The sequence below is a fragment of the Hyperoodon ampullatus genome, assembly GCF_949752795.1.
Source record: "Hyperoodon ampullatus genome assembly, chromosome: 15".
In the NCBI taxonomy this organism is placed as follows: domain Eukaryota; kingdom Metazoa; phylum Chordata; class Mammalia; order Artiodactyla; family Ziphiidae; genus Hyperoodon; species Hyperoodon ampullatus.
Window position 1 is genome coordinate 49,731,026 of NC_136928.1, and position 17,918 is coordinate 49,748,943.

Below are 17,918 nucleotides of genomic sequence, written 5' to 3' on the forward strand. Positions count from 1 at the left end.
ATACATCCAGAGATGTATGGAGATTGCTGTAGGGGAGCAAAATTTCCACCCCAAAGTGTGTCTCTTGACATGAGGATTAATTTAGCCTGATTACTTTTAAGAAACAGAAGACTTGGAAAGTTTTCCTTGTTACCTCCCCCTTAACTGCCTAAAAGAATTTAGATAAAGGGCCTATTCCTGGAATAGAGCTATTACCAGAGATGTCTGCAAAGAATATAGGCTAGGTGTAGTGGGGGAAACTCAACAGGGCCTAGAGATCAGAGTCCACTCTGTCCCACCCTCTGCATGGACTAGCAAACATTTATTTACCAAACATTTGCTTTTCCATCTCCACTTGCATTGCTTTCCTCCCCTTTGAGGTCCCAAAACACTACCCCCAACATCCTCTTTTGTCTTTAGCTGAACATGGTATTTAAGGTGAGAATTTCTGCCATTTTGGTGAGTTACTCGGTTTTCCTGGGTCTCTTCCATGTATACATGTTACTTAACTTTTATTGGATTATCTCCTGTTAATCTTACATCAACTTAATTCTTAGACCAGCCAGAATTTAGAAGGGTAGAGAAAAATACCTTCCTCCCTGACACTGCTGAAAAAACAAGCAGTTACAATATGCCAGTCCCAGTGGTCTCATAGATTATGTTAGATCACTTCGATAGGAATTTAGGCTAGTACCATGGTTCCCAAACTGGACACCAAGGCACCCCAGGGAATGAGAGCAAATTCACAGGGGCACCATGGGGTATTTTTAAGTTTCAAGGGAAATTCAGCAACACCTGTCAGGCATTGTACAAGACTACTAACTGCAGTTAGTTCGCAGTTTCAACACGAACTCATGCTACATTGCTTTTAATGATATCGTTGGGGAAGAGAAAAACACCATTTCCTCTACCCTCTTAGGTTCAGTTTTGGGTGTCTTCAAATTAAGCTGACAAAAGAGATTAGCAAAAGAAAGAGTTTACTTTTGCATGCAATGTGAATACATGCAGACATGCTCCATGATGCGTAACTCAAAGGGGTGGTTAGAACTGGGAGCTTATATATCTAACTTCCTGGGGGAAAGAGTGGGGAAAGAAAAGACTTCTATAGTGAGGACAAATCGGTATCTTTAGGAAAGACAAATGAGTTTTTTGAATAGAAGACAAGAAAGTTTGTGATAATAGATTATACAGGTACTAGTTCTTTTTCTATCTTCTTCACAGCCATGAAACTCCCCTGGAGAGAGGATTTTCTCTCCCACCCCACCCCACAGCATGTGGGATCGACCAGGAATCGAACCCATGCCCCCTGCAGTGGAAATACAGAGTCCTAACCACTGTACCACCAGGGAATTCCCCCTGGAGAGAGGATTAATGGCAGACTCATTTCTCAGAAGTTGCTTCTTTTAGTCAAAGTAAACTCCAAGAAATCTTCTTTCTGCATCTGGTGAATCTCAAATGTCTTCAGCTTAAAATAATCTTTATACAAACTCTGGTATTCTGAGTAGGTCCCCACAACAACATATCTTTGTGACACTGAGTTTTTGGTGTTTTCTGTGGTAAAAAGCGAGTACCGTGTAGAATGAGTGTGGTGGCGTCCAAATCTGATTTTAAAGTTTGAGAAGTTGTGCAGTGCCCAACCAGCACACACATTTCAATACTATGTATAGGTTATTTAAGAATGAAATAGGGCTTCCCTGGTGGCGCAGTGGTTGAGAGTCCGCCTGCCGATGCAGGGGACACGGGTTCGTGCCCCGGTCCGGGAGGATCCCACATGCCACGGAATGGCTGGGCCCCTGAGTCATGGCCACTGAGCCTGCGCATCGAGACCCTGTGCTCCGCAATGGGAGAGGCCACAACAGTGAGAGGCCCGTGTACCGCAAAAAAAAAAAAGGAATGAAATAAAAATATTATTTTTCCTTTAATTTATCCGTATTTTTTTCCCAAACAGCTACTAAATTATTAGGACATAAATGCTTATTAATTTGTATGGGCATACACTGCAATGAGGAACCTGCGCACCGTAACGAAGAGCAGCCCTCGCTCGCCACAACTAGAGAAAGCTGTGCACAGCAACGAAGACCCAATGCAGCCATAAATACATAAATAAATAAATAAACAAACAAACGAATGAATGAATAAATTCATTCGTTTGTTTGTTTATTTATTTATTTTAAAAGTTGTATGGGCATAAAACTTAATACATGCAACTGTTACGTATTTCTTTTGGCCTAGGAGGCTTGGTTCAGAAGGTAATGAGATATTAAAAGCACCAGGGTTTAGTTTTATGAACCTCCGGCCTAGTGGTTAAGGGTTCTGCATTCAAACTTCCTGTGTTCAAATCCCAGCCGAACTGCTTACTGACTGCATGACTTTGTTGGGCAATTTACTTAACTTCTCTCCTTGCCTCCGTTTCTTCACCTGTAAATTGGGAATGATGATAACAGGACCTACTTCATCGGGTTGTGGTGAGGATTGAGTGAAATGGCTTTGTAAAGCCCTCAGTCCAGCCAGTGCCTGCACACCAATTAATGGGACACAGTTACATAAAGAAAGCTCTGAACATTTTCCAGAAGAATGCAGTGCTCTGTGTTCCCGCTCCGCCCATCTCAGGATCAGGCTGACCAAACAGCCCTTGCCTTTGTCTTAGGCCCCGGGAGATAAAGTCAAGTCTGGAAAAGGAAGGGAGTGTTTTGTGAGGTCCTGTCCTAGCCCAATCAGCCCTTGATCAGCAGGGACAAGCCTATAATCTGACAAAGTCAGGTTTTTTTGGCCAGTTGCACAGAAGGAGACTCCATAGCATAGGAGGGACCAAACAAAGGAAACAAAAGAAAACCTACTGTTATGTGCTTTGGGGGAGGGTGGAGTTTAGGAGAAATTTACCTGAAGCCATGTTTGGATAGGCTCAAAGCAAAGCAGGGTGTAAAGTCAAACCTAGACTAGAAGGTGGAAACTACAAAGTTAAGACAGATGTGGCATGGTGTGTCCAAAAAATCCCTTATCTAATGCGGTGCACCTGGGTTGTAAATAGAAGCTGCTTTTCTGTGTCAGAGTGAATTAGAACGTGCAGGCAAGAATGGGGTGTTTCATTCCTGCTGACAATACTTCAAACAGCAAAGCTTCTGATGGTCTCTGATTTTAGAGGACAAGACTTCTCAGTGAATAAGAAAGCAGGAGTCCTTTTGCCACTGCAGCTTGTCCTTGAGAGAAATAGTGTTTCCTGTTCAACTTTGCAATTGGCTTTATCTTTGTTATCCCAGCCGGATGAATGGCAGGGCACATTTTTAACTTCTCATTCCTTCTCATTGCTAATTTTTGCTTTCTCAGTCTTGGAAATGAGGAGGAGGGGAACTTTGTGGTGGCCGGGTAGAAGGAGACAATAGCTGCATCCTGGCTTTGGGGCAGCAAGGGGACTGAAATCAAAGGTGTCTGTGCATTGCCTACCGCCCTGAGGTACGGTGGAGGCTGAGTGACTGGCTTGGGGAGGATGGGGCCCAGACAGGCCAGAGGCCTTGCACACAGCCTGGAGCACTCCCCCACCCCTGCCCCCATCCCACCATTCCTCTTTCTTGGAAGCTTCCCTGTTATCTCAGACCACCAAGGGGGAGGACTAGCCCAGGCATTTCTCTGATTACCAGAGCCATCCTAGGTAGAATTGCCAGATACTTTTCTCATGACTAGAGCAAGGCTTTTGCACTGAATGTGGTTTCAGCTTCTGATCTCTCAAGTCTGGGCCCCGTCTCCCTTCCCAGCTGACTGCCATTCCTACCCTCTGCCTTCTCTGTTCTGGCATCATCTTCTCCCCTGAAGCCATACAGACCTGCTTTCAATCCCAGAGGCCTCACATACAAATGGTGGCAGCCTGGGTAAATTATTTGCACTGGAGCCCTGATCTCCCAATTGGATAAATGGGGTGGACTAATATCTACCTCACAGGGTTACTGGGAGAATGGAATGAGATGAAGACAGTCACCAAGAATTTAATCTGTGCCCTATAAATATAAGTCCCTTCCTTTTCACATGCTGCTTCTGCCCCCTGCAAAGCTCTTGCCCACTTTTCCTTCGCTAATCCCAACACAAACGGAACTGAGCAGAACCCGGCGCCCCCTACCCCGCCACATACAAAGCCCCTCCGTGTCCCCTGTCTCTTCTTTGTAAAGAAGCTGAAGTCTCCCAGGCCTCCCTGAGTCACCAAGGAGCAGGCTCAAGCAGCTAATGATTAGGACATTAAAGTCACAGAATCTTTCAGTGTCTGATGCACATTCCTGGGTTGTTTTACAAATACTGTAATTGCCACCAGAGGGAAAAGTTAACTGCATGATGACCAGACTATAGCCATGACATAAGCTTCTACGTCTTGAGCAGTACTGAATCTATGGCATGCACAATTCCAAGAACTGGCCTTAAGAGAATGGAATTAACACTATTACTAATAATAATCTATATCTTTGTGGTGGACATCAAAATAATTATAGCTTGCTCTGCCCGTCTATGTGAGCGGGCAGCTGAAATTGTCAGCAAAGGGACGCTACCGTCCCAAGTTGACATCTTCCATCCTGAGAATACAGTACTCTACGTCAGCATGAAGAAGTTATAGAAGATGGATCTTCACCCCTAATCCCATAGAAGTGGAATGATGTTCTGACAAGTGGGGATTTGTAAGCAGCTCTTGGCAGGAGAGAGCTCTTTGCAAGAAAGAGCTCTCTGCAGGAGGCCTCTTTTGTCCTGTCACTTTAGCAGCGCTGTATTGTAACTAACCTTAAACCAGGCATCCCCATGCTCTACTCATCTCTGGCCCAAGCACACCTTTCAAATCTTTTGATCACACAATACCTTGCCTCAACTGTTGGTTCTTTCCATAGATCAAAGAAATAGAAATGAAGAATAAGTAATTAACCAATGACTAGATCTCTTCCTTAAGTTCCCCTTCAGTAATCTCACAAACTGTGTAAACGAGATAGCATCTAAAGAAAGATGACTAGGAGTCGACAAGCCTGCATGCAGTGGAAGATGGAAATGAGTCTGAGCCCCTATTTCCGTGATTAACTGAGATTACTTCTCCTTTTCCCTTTAAAAACTTTCAGGGTTGAGCAGAATCTTTGGAGTTGGATTTGGGATGCAAGTCCACCTCTTCTCCAGAATGTCAGCTTTCTGATTAAAAGCAAAACTTTCAGTTTCTACCAGTACTTGCCTCTTGAGTGTTGATTTTCAGGTGGTGAGCAGGTGGACCTGAGTTCAGTAACACAAAAAGCCTTTGCCAGCTCAGTTGAAGTACCAGCCCAGCCAAGTCCCTCCTCTGAACACACCCTCCCCTAATCAGGTAGCTTTAGTTTCAAAGAACAGCCTCTTAAATTCCCAGATATAAAGCTGTGATTTGAGAGCTGTGGCCCTGAAACAGGAGGGAAGAGAGCAGGGCACAACCCTTGAAAGGATTACGTAGCCCGAGGACATGGCATCAACGGACTAGAACCAAATAGGTCCAAAATGGTGGACAAGTCGACTTCCACTAGAACTTAGAGCCTCAGTATACACTCATTGTATCACGTCAGCAAGCTAAATGACACACCCACCCGCTCCATGACAATTCTAAGGCGAGTAAGGATCAAAAAGTGGGTAGTAGCCCAATTCCTGGAGATCCCCGCCCCTTCTCTCGAAATAGCTGGAACACTCCTCCCTCTCATTAGCCTCTGAAATTACCCACCACTATAAAAACTGACAACCCCAGGGCTTCCCTGGTGGTGCAGTGGTTGAGAGTCCGCCTGCCGATGCAGGGAACATGGGTTTGTGCCCCGGTCCGGGAAGATCCCACATGCCGCGGAGCGGCTGGGCCCGTGAGCCATGGCCACTGAGCCTGCGCATCCGGAGCCTGTGCTCCGCAAAGGGGGAGGCCACAACAGTGAGAGGCCCGCATACCAAAAAAAACAAAACAAAACTGACAACCCCAGACCCTGGTGCCTTTCTCACCTTCTGAGATGGCCCTACACTCAGTCTGTGGAGTGTTTCTCTCTAAATAAATCCACTTCTTACCCATCACTTTGTCTCTCACTGAATTCTTTCTGCGATGAGACATCAAGAACCTGAGCTTCATTAAGTCCTAAAATCAGGTGTGTGATCTCAGTTGGAAGACTGTGGGTTTTGGCCGGGTTCGAGTCCCAGCTGCGTGGGTTCAAGTCCCAATAAGGGTTTTGGCTGGGTTTGAGTCCTGGCCACCTGGGTTCAAGTCCCAATCTGAGATACACGGTCTCGGCCCGAACAGCTGTGGCATGTATTTGGTCCTGTGACACATCTCAGGTTGTCATTTGCCATTTCATGGTGAGCCAAACAATGATTGAACTGGCTAAGCCCTGTTGGGACCCACCCAGAACCCGAAACTTGGTATAAAGATTATTTTAAGCTGAAGACATTTGAGATTCAATAGATGCAGACAAAAGCCATCTCAGAGTGTCTGTCATCTAGTAAAAGCAGGAACTTCTGAGAAACGAGGACTACCATAAATTCCCTCTTTGGGGTGAGTCTGCTCCCAGGAGAAAGACCAAGAGGAAATGTACCATGAATCCCCTCTCCTGGGAAATTTTATGGCCCTAAAGACAGACCAGGGGTACCTACGTAAACAAACATTATCACAGACTTTCTTATCTCTCTTTTGCTCTCCTAAAAACCCATTTGTCTTTCCAAAAGAAATCTGGTTTTCTCATAGGAGCTTTTCCTATCCCTCCCTTTTCCCTGTGTAGGGGTGGGTTTCCCTTCTACTCTTCTATGTTCTTTGGCTGGTCTAGTAACTAAATTGATATAAAACAGATTAAGAAGAGAAAAACAAAAGTTTAATAACATGTATACTTCCTTTATAAGTGGGAAAAACCCAGGAAAACTGAGTAAGTCTCTGAAATGGACAAAGCCATCACCTTAAATACATCTTCGGCTAAATACAAAAGAAGATGGTGGGGGGCAGGGAGATCAATTATGGAAGGTTATCAGGCAAAGCACAGTAAACAAGGGTAAGGTTGTTATGCAGGTTTAAGTATATGCCTTCTTCATTGTTAACAGTTTCTAGAGGTTTGGTCATCCTCCTCTTCATGGTAGAGGGAGGGAGACACCATCACAAATATAGATTTCCCTTATAAATGTAAATGTTTCTTACAAAAGGATAACTTCTCAGTTTTTGGAGCTTTTCCTCTGTCTGCTGTTTCTTATAAATAATCAGCCTAAAATAATCAATATGCCAGAGAGGTACATTTTAGGGTGGTATATTTTTCTTCCCTTCATGTACTAAGTTAGATATTGTTAAAAAAGAAACAACCAGCTCAAAATGGAGTCATGGGAATTCACTGGCACTTCAGTGGTTGGGACTCATCGCTTTCACTGCCAAGGGACCGTGTTCAATCCCTGGTTGGGGAACTAGGATCCCACAAGCCATGAGGTGTGGCAAAAAAAAAAAAAAAAAAAAAAAAAAAAAAAAAATGGAGTCACTTGTGCTAAGCCCCACATCAGTGTAGGGAACAAAACTTAAGACGCCCAAATGTCTCTTTGGCATGTGGATTATTTCAAGCTGAAAACAATCAAGGTCCAAAAGCCTCAGGAAGAAAATTTGACCTTCCCCCTAACTGCCTAAAAAGTTTTTAGATAGAGGGCCTGTCCCTGGAATAGAGCTGTCACCAGAGATATCTGCAAAGAATATGGGCTAGGTTTGGTTGGGGAAAATCCGCAGGGCCTAGAGATTAGAGTCCACTCTGTGTCCTGTTGTCTCTGCATGGCCCAGCAAACATTTATTTACCAAACATTTGCTTTTGCATCGCCATGTGAATTGCCTTCCTCCCCTTTGAAGTCCCAAACCACTACCCCAACATCCTCTTTTGGCATTAGCTGAAGATGGTGGTTTCAGCCATTGTTGTAAGTTACTCAGTTTTCCTGGGTCTGTCCCATGCATACATGTTATTAAACTTGTTTGATTTTCTCCTGTTAATCTGTCTCATGTCAGTTGAGTTCTTAGAGAGCCAGAGAACCTAGAAGGAAAAATTCTTCCTCCCTGACATCAGCAAACCAAGACTTAATACTGTAAAGAAAAAGATGTTGCCTGCCATTCCAGTTCTACAAGGATGAAGCCATTAGCCACTGCCAGTTGCCCACCAACCATGTGCCTGAGGGAATCCAGGATGGAGAAAAACGAGAAGCATTCTGTGCTTTGGATATACCAGCTCCTAGATAGTTAAGATACATATCTAAGGAAAAATGTCAGTTACCCCAGATTCTTGCATCTTCCCATACATAGGAAAGCACTAAAATCATTAACTTGAGATGTCTGTTCTTTGTGATTAGCAGTAATCTTTTTATGCTTGACTACACTTTTTCCCAGCCCAAAAAAAGAAAAAAAAGGTTTATATATGTCCTGGCTCCACCCTTACCCATTCAGAACAGTTTCTCAGAGCTATCTGAGAGGCTTTCTCCTGGGCTATAGTCCTTAGTAAGATGCTGAATAAACTCAACTCAGAGCCCTTAATGTTGTATGCTTTTTTCAAGTTGATGGTTTTGGGAACAATTCAGGGACCCAGAGCAGATTTCTCTCCTTTGCCTCAACTCTGGAGCCTTGGTACCAGCAGGACCCCTTGTGCCTGTTCACCTCCTCAGTGAGTCCAGATTAATTTGGGTGAATCTCCCCTGATACCTGATCTCCCACTCCTGGTTGAAGATCCTGAGTTTATTCAGAGGTTGTTAAACTCCTCACTATGAGGAGTAGGTCATTCTTGAACTTAGGTTCAAGAAGAGGTACCTATACATAAATTGTACTAATGTTTTCTTAGGTCAGTCTCCCAAGGCGAAAGAAATGAAAACAAAAAATAAACAAATGGGACCTAATCAAACTTACAAGCTTTTGCACAGCAAAGGAAACCATAAACAAAACTAAAAGACAACCTACAGAATGGGAGAAAATGTTTGCAAACAAGGCAACCCACAAAGGCTTCATTTCCAAAATATACAAACAGCTCATACAACTCAACAACAAAAATCAAACAACCCAATCGAAAAATGGGCAGAAGACCCAAATAGACATTTCTCCAAAGAAGAAATACAAATGGCCATTAGGCACATGAAAAGATGCTCAACATCACTAATTATTAGAGAAATGCAAATCAAAACTACAGTGAGGTACTACCTCACACCGGTCAGAATGGTCATCATTAAAAAGTCTACAAATAACAAAGGCTGGAGAGGATATGGAGAAAAGGGAACCCTCCTACACTGTTAGTGGGAATGTAAGTTGGTACAGCCACTATGGAAAACAGTATGGAGGCTCCTCAGAAAACTAAAAATAGAATTACCATATGATCCAGCAATCCCACTCCAGACAAAACTCTAATCCGAAAAGATATATGTACCCCTGTGTTCATAGCAGCACTATTCACCATAACCAAGACATGGAAACAACCTAAATGTCCATCAACAGATGAATGGATAAAGAAGATGTGGTACATATATACAGTAGAATACTACTCAGTCATAAAAAGGATGAAATAATGCCACTTGCAGCAACATGGATGCAACTAGAGATTATCATACCAAGTGAAGTAAGTCAGAAAGAGAAAGACAAATACCATATGATATCACTTATATGTGGAATCTAAAATATGACACAAATGAACCTACCTATGGAACAGAAACAGACTCAGAAACAAAGACAATAGACCTGTGGTTGCCAGAGTGGGGGGGACTGGGGGAGGGATGGAATGGGAGTTTGGGGTTAGCAGTTGTAAGCTATCATATATTATATATGGAATGGATAAACAACAAGGTCCTACTGTATAACACAGAGAACTATATTCAGTATCCTATGAGAAACCATAATGAAAAAGAATATATATATATATATATATATAATCTGAATCACTTTGCTGTATAGCTGAAATTAACACAAGATTGTAAATCAACTATACTTCAATTAAAAATGTTAAAAAATGTTTTTAAAAATAGAAGAGTTACCTATATTTGCTTAGTTGAAAGACACTGCAGTTACCCCCAGCTGTAAAACACTGGAATGATTTTGCTCAGCTGAAAGATACTGAGGAGGCTTGGACTGGCTGATTACGTAGGAGGCTGACCTGATGTCTTTCCTTAATTCAGCTACCTTAACAGAATTTGTCAGGATAAAGTGAAGCTACCACATGAGAGCTTTGTTGTGAAGAAAAGAGACAAGGCTCCTCTTAGCTGGTTATGGCTTTCTTAAGCAACACAGAAACTTATGGGAGTGGTGGAGACAGATTCTGCATACTGTGCAGCAGTCCCATTGGGAAACCCACTCATTAATTTAAAACTTGCGGGGCTTCCCTGGTGGTGCAGTGGATAAGAATCCGCCTCCAATGCAGGGGACACGGGTTCAAGCCTTGGTCCGGGAAGATCCCACATGCCGCGGAGCAACTAAGCCCGTGCGCCACAACTGAGCCTGCGCTCTAGAACCCACGAGCCACAACTACTGAAGCCCGCGTGCCCAGAGCCCGTGCTCCGCAACAAGAGAAGCCACTGCAATGAGAAGCCCGCGCACCGCAACGAAGAGTAGCCCCCGCTAGCCACAACTAGAGAAAGCCTGCGCGCAGCAACAAAGACCCAACACAGCCAAAACAAACAAACAAACATCTCACAATACAATAAAACTAGAATTAAAAAACAAAAAAATGGTACAGAAGAACCGGTTTGCAGGGCAGAAATGGAGACACAGATGTAGAGAACAAATGTATAGACACCAAGGGGGGAAAGTGGTGGAGGGGTGGAGGGGTGGAGGTGGTGGTGGGATGAACTGGGAGATTGGGATTCACATATGTACACTAACATGTATAAAATTGATAACTGGGCTTCCCTGGTGGCGCAGTGGTTGAGAGTCCGCCTGCCGATGCAGGGGACGCGGGTTCGTGCCCCGGTCCGGGAAGATCCCACGTGCCGCGGAGCGGCTGGACCTGTGAGCCATGGCCGCTGAGCCTGCGCATCCGGAGCCTGTGCTACACAACGGGAGAGGCCACAACAGTAAGAGGCCCGCGTACCGCAAAAAAAAAAAAAAAAAAAAATTGATAACTAATAATAACCTGCTGTATAAAAAAATAAAATAAAATTCAAAAGAAAAATGGGATAAATAAAATGGATGTTGATAGGATTTTTAAAAGTTTTGATACAAAACTACCTGAGGTTGGTAGGGCCAAAGGGACCCTCTACTCTCCCCCCAGCATTAAACGGTCCCACATGAGTCTGCTCTATTTACCCCAGTTTGGAAAAATAAGTGAAAAGCTGAAAGAAAATTACAGTGAGATACCTGACAAGCAATTGCTTGGGGCTACAGTTAGGTTAATTAATCAGGTTAAAGATTGAGAAAAGGACCCGAGTCCCTTGGTTCTATCCCTCATTGGGGACCCCAAAGCCTTTAATACAAAAATAGATAAAACGGCCGGGGGATAAAAGGAAAGTTTCTGGGACTCTTTGTAAGACCAAGATTTGTTGATGGGATCCTAATGGAAGCTAAACTTAAAGGTATCATAGTTGATAGAATTGAGATAAAAGTTTATTTACAAAAATTAGTGTAATTGAATGGGCTTTATGTGAGACGGTTACATCTCTTTTGCTTGATTATATTGTGAGATAGACATTATGTCTCACTGGGGAATGCTTCCCCTGCCTGGTATTATAAGACAGGGCATATAAATCTGCCTCTAAGGCAATATTAATTAAATTAATATTAAAGGAAACCAATAAGTTTACCTGAGCCTCTACACAATATGAAATAAAAACTGCGGGCTAATACTCAGGGCCTAATAAAAGCAATAATGGAGGGGTTTTTCTGCCCCTAGGGTGGTCTAGGTTTAACTTGTGCACTCAGAAAGAAGACCTTTGTTGAATGCCTTGCACAAATTTTGAAGGCATGATAAATTGAACTCTAAAGTTCTAGAACATACAGCTCGATTTCCAGTTTATTTGGAAATCTTCTCACTGATATCAAAAAGAAAATTAAATGTAGTTGGGCAAATCAAAATTTGATATATTTTAGGTGGCAGACCAGTTATTTGGATAATTAAAAGCAACTGTCTTTGTTTTATGGGCCCCAAATAGCATCAATTATGCTAACAGACATACACAGGCTTCTTGGCCCTAAATTCCCTATCTCTGGTGATCAGGATGTCTCTGCCTCCTGGTACAGGGAGGGTACCTTTTACATGGGAGATTTATTTCCTGTTTTCAGGGAGACAGAGGGGAAAGTCAGAGTGTCCTTCTTGTACAGGCTATTTTTAAAGTAACTGTAATTCAAAATAATCACTTTGGCATATTTGAGGGCAGCGTGCTCTGAGTCCCCACAATGGGGTGCTGCCTGATTCATGAATCATTGAGTAAAGCCAATAAGATCTTTCCATTTATTCAGTTGAATTTTGTTTTTCAACAATATATAAGCCTCAGATCCTAACCACCCCTTTTACTCACTGAGCACTCCCATGTGTATGCACGGTGCGTGCATAAATAAACTTTTTTTTTTCTCTTGCTACTCAGTCTTTAGGCAGTTTAATTTTCAGGCCCCATTTACTTAATGTAAGATGGTAGAGGACCAGTTTTTTCCTCCTGACAAAGATGCTCTGCTTGACCAAACCCTGAAGTCAGGTTCCTCTGAACTCTCTTCTCAGCTAGGCCCTGATTTTGGGGCTTCCCGTTCATCTCTGCATTGTCCAGTTTTAGCAAGATTCCTGCTGAGTCAGTTTACTGAAAATCCCTCACTGTTGGTCTGACCTTTGATATCTTTTCACCCTGGCCTGCCTTCAGTAAAAATGCTGTTAGGTCAGTTTAGCAAAGAATTACCCTACCTCTTAGCATTTATCTATCACCTGACCTGCTGTCTTGCTCCTTGGCTATAAATTGCCACTTTTCCTTTCCTTATTATACTCTGAGCTGAACACTCTCTCTCTTCCCTACTACAAAACCCCGTTGTAAAGGTCCCTCTTGAATGAAGTCTGCCTTATCATCTTTTCTTTTTTAAATTAATTAATTAATTAATTTTGTCTGCACTGGGTCTTAGTTGCGGCACGCAGGATCTTCCATTGTGGCATGTGGGATCTTTTAGTTGTAGCATGCTGACTTCTTAGTTGCAGCATGCATGTGGAATCTAGTGCCCCAACCAGGGATCGAACCCAGGCCGCCTGCATTGGGAGCACGGAGTCTTACCCACTGGACCACCAGGGAAGTCCCTGCCTTATCATCTTTAACAAGTGTCATGAATGATTCTTCTTTTAACATCTCCCCACCCCTCCCCACCAGAGCTCTTATCTAGGCTGACCTCTCACTGTTTATACGGAGAAACTGAAGTTAATCAGCCAAACGGGGGGTGGGGGTGGGAATTAAGAGTTTGGACTCTGGGATCCAGATTTACCACTTATCAGCCATGTGACATCAGACAGGTTAATAAACCTGTCTTTGTTTAAAAGAGGCACATCTATAACATGGGGCAAATAACAGTTCTCTTACTGTGTTGTTGTGAGAATTAAATGAATTAATACCCATAAAGTGCTCAGAACTCACCAGCAGAGTAAGCACTGTATAGTAGTTATTATTATTATTTTAATTAATTAATTAATTTTTATTTTTGGCTGCGTTGGGTCTTCGTTGCTACAGGCGGGCTTTCTCTAGCTGCGGCAAGCGGGGGGCTACTCTTCATTGTGGCGCACAGGCTTCTCGTTGCGGTGGCTTCTCTTGTTGTGGAGCACGGGCTCTAGGCATGGGGGCTTCAGTAGTTGTGGCACGTGGGCTCAGTAGTTGTGTCTCATGGGCTCTAGAGTGCAGGCTCAGTAGTTGCGGCACACGGGCTTAGTTGCTCCGTGGCATGTGGGATCTTCCCAAACCAGGCCTCAAACCTGTGTCCCCTGCATTGGCAGGAGGATTCTAACCACTGCGCCACCAGGGAAGTCCCAGTAGTTATTATTATTTTTTTTAATTATTATTATTTTAAGGCACTTGCCTGAGGACAATTTTCTGATTAGAACTGAAATGAACATATTTTCCTGTCCCTGTGTTAAACAATACTAGGACCAAGCAAAAATAATTTTGCTGCTTGTTCCAGGAAATATCTGCTCCTAAAAGATAAGATTGTAAACAAAGTAGATGACTTATCAAGACTAACAGTTGGCTCATTAAGACTCTTTCAGCACCCCTGCCTCTAGGACCCACCAATCCATTAAGTCATAAATTCTGCCCAACCAACCAGTTTCCTCCTTTGTAGGACCCGACCTCAAAAGACTTCCTTCTGGAGATCTAGCCCCATATATCCAACTGTCTGGTTGTCTCACGGGCATCTCATAATTAACATACTGAAAGCTGAACTCTTGATCCCTCCTTCCAACCTGTTCTCTGCCTCTTCTCCATCTTAGCAAGTGGCGCCTCTCTGTTCACTCAGTTGCTCAAGTCGGAAACCCTGATAGGGGCTTCCCTGGTGGCACAGTGGTTAAGAATCCGCCTGCCAATGCAGGGGACATGGGTTCGAGCCCTCGTCCAGGAAGATCCCACATGCCACGGAGCAACTAAGCCCGCGCACCACAACTACTGAGCCTGCGCTCTAGGGCCCACGAGCCACAACTACTGAGCCCGCGTGCCTCAACTACTGAAGCCTGCGCTCCTAGAGCCCATGCTCCGCAACAAGAGAAGCCACCGCCATGAGAAGCCCGCACCTCAACAAAGAGTAGCCCCAGCTCACCACAACTAGAGAAAGCCCGCGTGCAGCAACAAAGACCCAACGCAGCAAAAAATAAATAAACTAATAAATTAATTAAAAAAAAGAAACCCTGATACCTCCTCCTCTCCACATCCAAAGCTCTCTGCTCCAAACACAGCACAAACTGTCCCCTCTCGTCTCTCTACTACTCCTAGTATCCTCTGTCAAGACGAAGAAAACTTCCCCTCCCCTTCTAGGTTCTCCTGACTCATCTAAGAATTAAATTGACATGAGACGGATTAAAAGGAGAAAATCAGACTTAATTTTATATGTACGGGAACCCCACATACAAGAAACATAAAATGAGGTCTGTATTCCATCCTGAGCTAAGGAATGGGATATGGGCCTGAGGCTTCCAAGGACAGAAGGGTCATTCACAGGACGATAAACAGAGTAAGTGTTTGGTAATTAGACGTTTGTCTTGCCATATAGATGGGGCCACTTAGATAAAATTTATCTCTGGTCTGGGAAAAATCCCAGATTTAAATGCTTCTACGTAGTTAAGGGAGGGGCAGTATTTTCTCTTGAACCCGCAGGGTCTCAATTGCCTTTAGCTCAAAATAATCCTCATGCAAAACTGACATATGTTGGGGGTGGCAGGGTTCATTCTGAACCCCTACACCTCCTGCTAACTTGTCTCCCTGCTTTTGCTCTTATCTCCCTAACATTCGTTCATTCTCCATGCAATAGCCAGAGTGACCTTTTAAAAACACAAGTCAGGTCTTCCCTGGCGGTCCAGTGGTTAAGACTCTGCACTTCCACTGCAGGGGGTGAGGGTTCGATCCCTGGTTGGGAAACTAAGATTCCACATGCTGGGACTTCCCTGGTAGCCCAGTGGCTAAGACTCCACACTCCCAATGCAGGGGGCCCAGGTGCAATCCCTGGTCAGGGAGCTAGATCCCACATGCCCAAGTAAGAGTTTGCATGCTGCAACTAAAGATCCTGCATGCCACACCTGAGATCCGCCACAGCCAAATAAACAAACAAATAAATAAATAGTAAAAAAAAAAAAAAAAAGATTCTGCATGTTGAGCGGTGTGGCCAGAAGAAAAAAAGCACAAATCACATCATGTCACCTTCCCCCATTAGAACTTTCCAGTGAGTTCCTATCACCCTTAGATTACAATCCAAACTCCATATCCCTGGTCCCGCCACTTCTCCAATCTTTTTTTTTTTTAATTTATGTATGTATGTATGTATGTATGTATGGCTGTGTTGGGTCTTCATTGCCGCACACGGGCTTTTTCTAGTTGGCTGCGAGCAGGGGCTACTCTTCGTTGTGGTGTGTGGGCTTCTTATTGTGATGGCTTCTCTTGTTGCAGAGCATGGGCTCTAGGCGCCTGGGCTTCAGTAGTTGTGGCTCACGGGCTCCAGAGCACAGGCTCAGTAGTTGTGGTGCACAGGCTTAGTTGCTCCGTGGCATGTGGGATCTTCCCGGACCAGGGTTCGAACCCATGTCCCCTGCATTGGTAGGCGGATTCTTAACCTTCGCCACCAGCGAACTCCCTCCGATCTTATTCTATGCGATCACTTTCCTTGCTCACTATACTTCAGCCATCCATCTCGGAGCGTCTACATTGGCTGGTCTTTCCATCGCTGGCTCCTTCTTACCCTTCAGATCTTCAGTAATATAAAGTAGGTCCTACTGACTATTCTCATCCAAAGCACCAATCGCACTTCCTATTTATTTATTTCTTTTCTTCTCCACTGTACCCCAAGCTCTAAAAGCTTGTTCACCACTGTACAGTGAACACCCAGAACAATGCGTGTTTATATTTGGTCCTTGTGGCAAGCTGATTGCATTAATGCCCTTCTTTCTTCCTGTATTTTTGTAGGCCCCTCCCACTTTGTCTCTGGGCTCACTGTGTGGCTTTGGCCAATGAGATGTTAGCAAACGTGACCATAAGCAGAGGCTTGAAAAGCACACGTGCAGTTCCACTTGCCCTCCTGCACAATTGGGCTTGTTCTTTTTTGGGTCCTGCCATTGCCAAGAGAATATTCCCTGCTATTCTGCTGAAGGGATGTGAGAAGAAGTAGAGAAGATCTGCGTCAGCCTAGCTGAGGCCATTCACAGCCTGCTGACCCTCAGATGTGCCACAAAGCCAGCTAAGATCAGTAGAGCCACCTACCTGACCCACAGCTGACTGTAGGCTCTTAAGCCACCTGAGACCAGAAAAACCAAAAAGCCAACCTATAGACTCACGAGCAACAATGATTATTTTAGCTCACTATGTTTTTGTGTAATACAGCATTATTGTGACAATGTAACTGATATAGCACTCAAATATTTGTTGGCTAGATGAGTATTAGTGAATTTTAGACACTACAGCAGGGCAGGAGATATGGCAGATTTCTTTGGACTTAAGGTAATAGGGACAGAGTGAAGGAACAAGTAGGTGATTAAATAGTTAATCCTACTAGGGGATCATAATAGTAAAAAAGGTATGGGAGACCCCTGTAAGTTAATGATCACTCAAGAAAGCAGGCTTGCTTAACAACAAAACCAAGTTGGCTTGCTTAGCAACAAAACTGTGCAGCAGAAGCATGAGACACGCCCCCAAACAATAAAATGATGGTGGAATGAGACCTGCATCCTGCCCAGTGAGGTCTGTAAGTTAATGATTCCTAGGACATGCTCCTCTGTGCACACTAAAAATAAAAATATAGGGAAAGGTGATGTTATACTGAAACCTGAGATGATTTACCATACGTTAGTATATGTTACTGCTTTTTGCCCATTTCCATAGCACTATGAAAGTCCCAGTTTGACCATGTAGGGACAAAAAAACTCTCCCGCCTGATGTGAAGGAGGAACTGATGATGGAAGTTTTTATTTTTTAAATAAATTTATTTTTGACTGCGTTGGGTCTTCATTGCTGCATGCAGGCTTTCTCCAGTTGCGGTGAGCAGGGGCTACTCTTCGTTGTGGTGTGCGGGCTTCTCATTGCAGTGGCTTCTCTCGTTGCAGAGCACGGGCTCTAGGCATGTCGGCTTCCGTAGTTGTGGCTCATGGGCTCTAGAGCGCAGGCTCAGTAGTTGTGGCGCACGGGCTTAGCTGCTCCACAGCATGTGGGATCTTCCTGGACCAGGGCTCGAACCCGTATCCCCTGCACTGGCAGGCGGATTCTTAACCACTGCACCACCAGGGAAACCCACGATGGAAGTTTGATGTCTACTCAAGAATGAGGTGAGCGTTTTAATTAACAAGACGATGGGGGCTTCC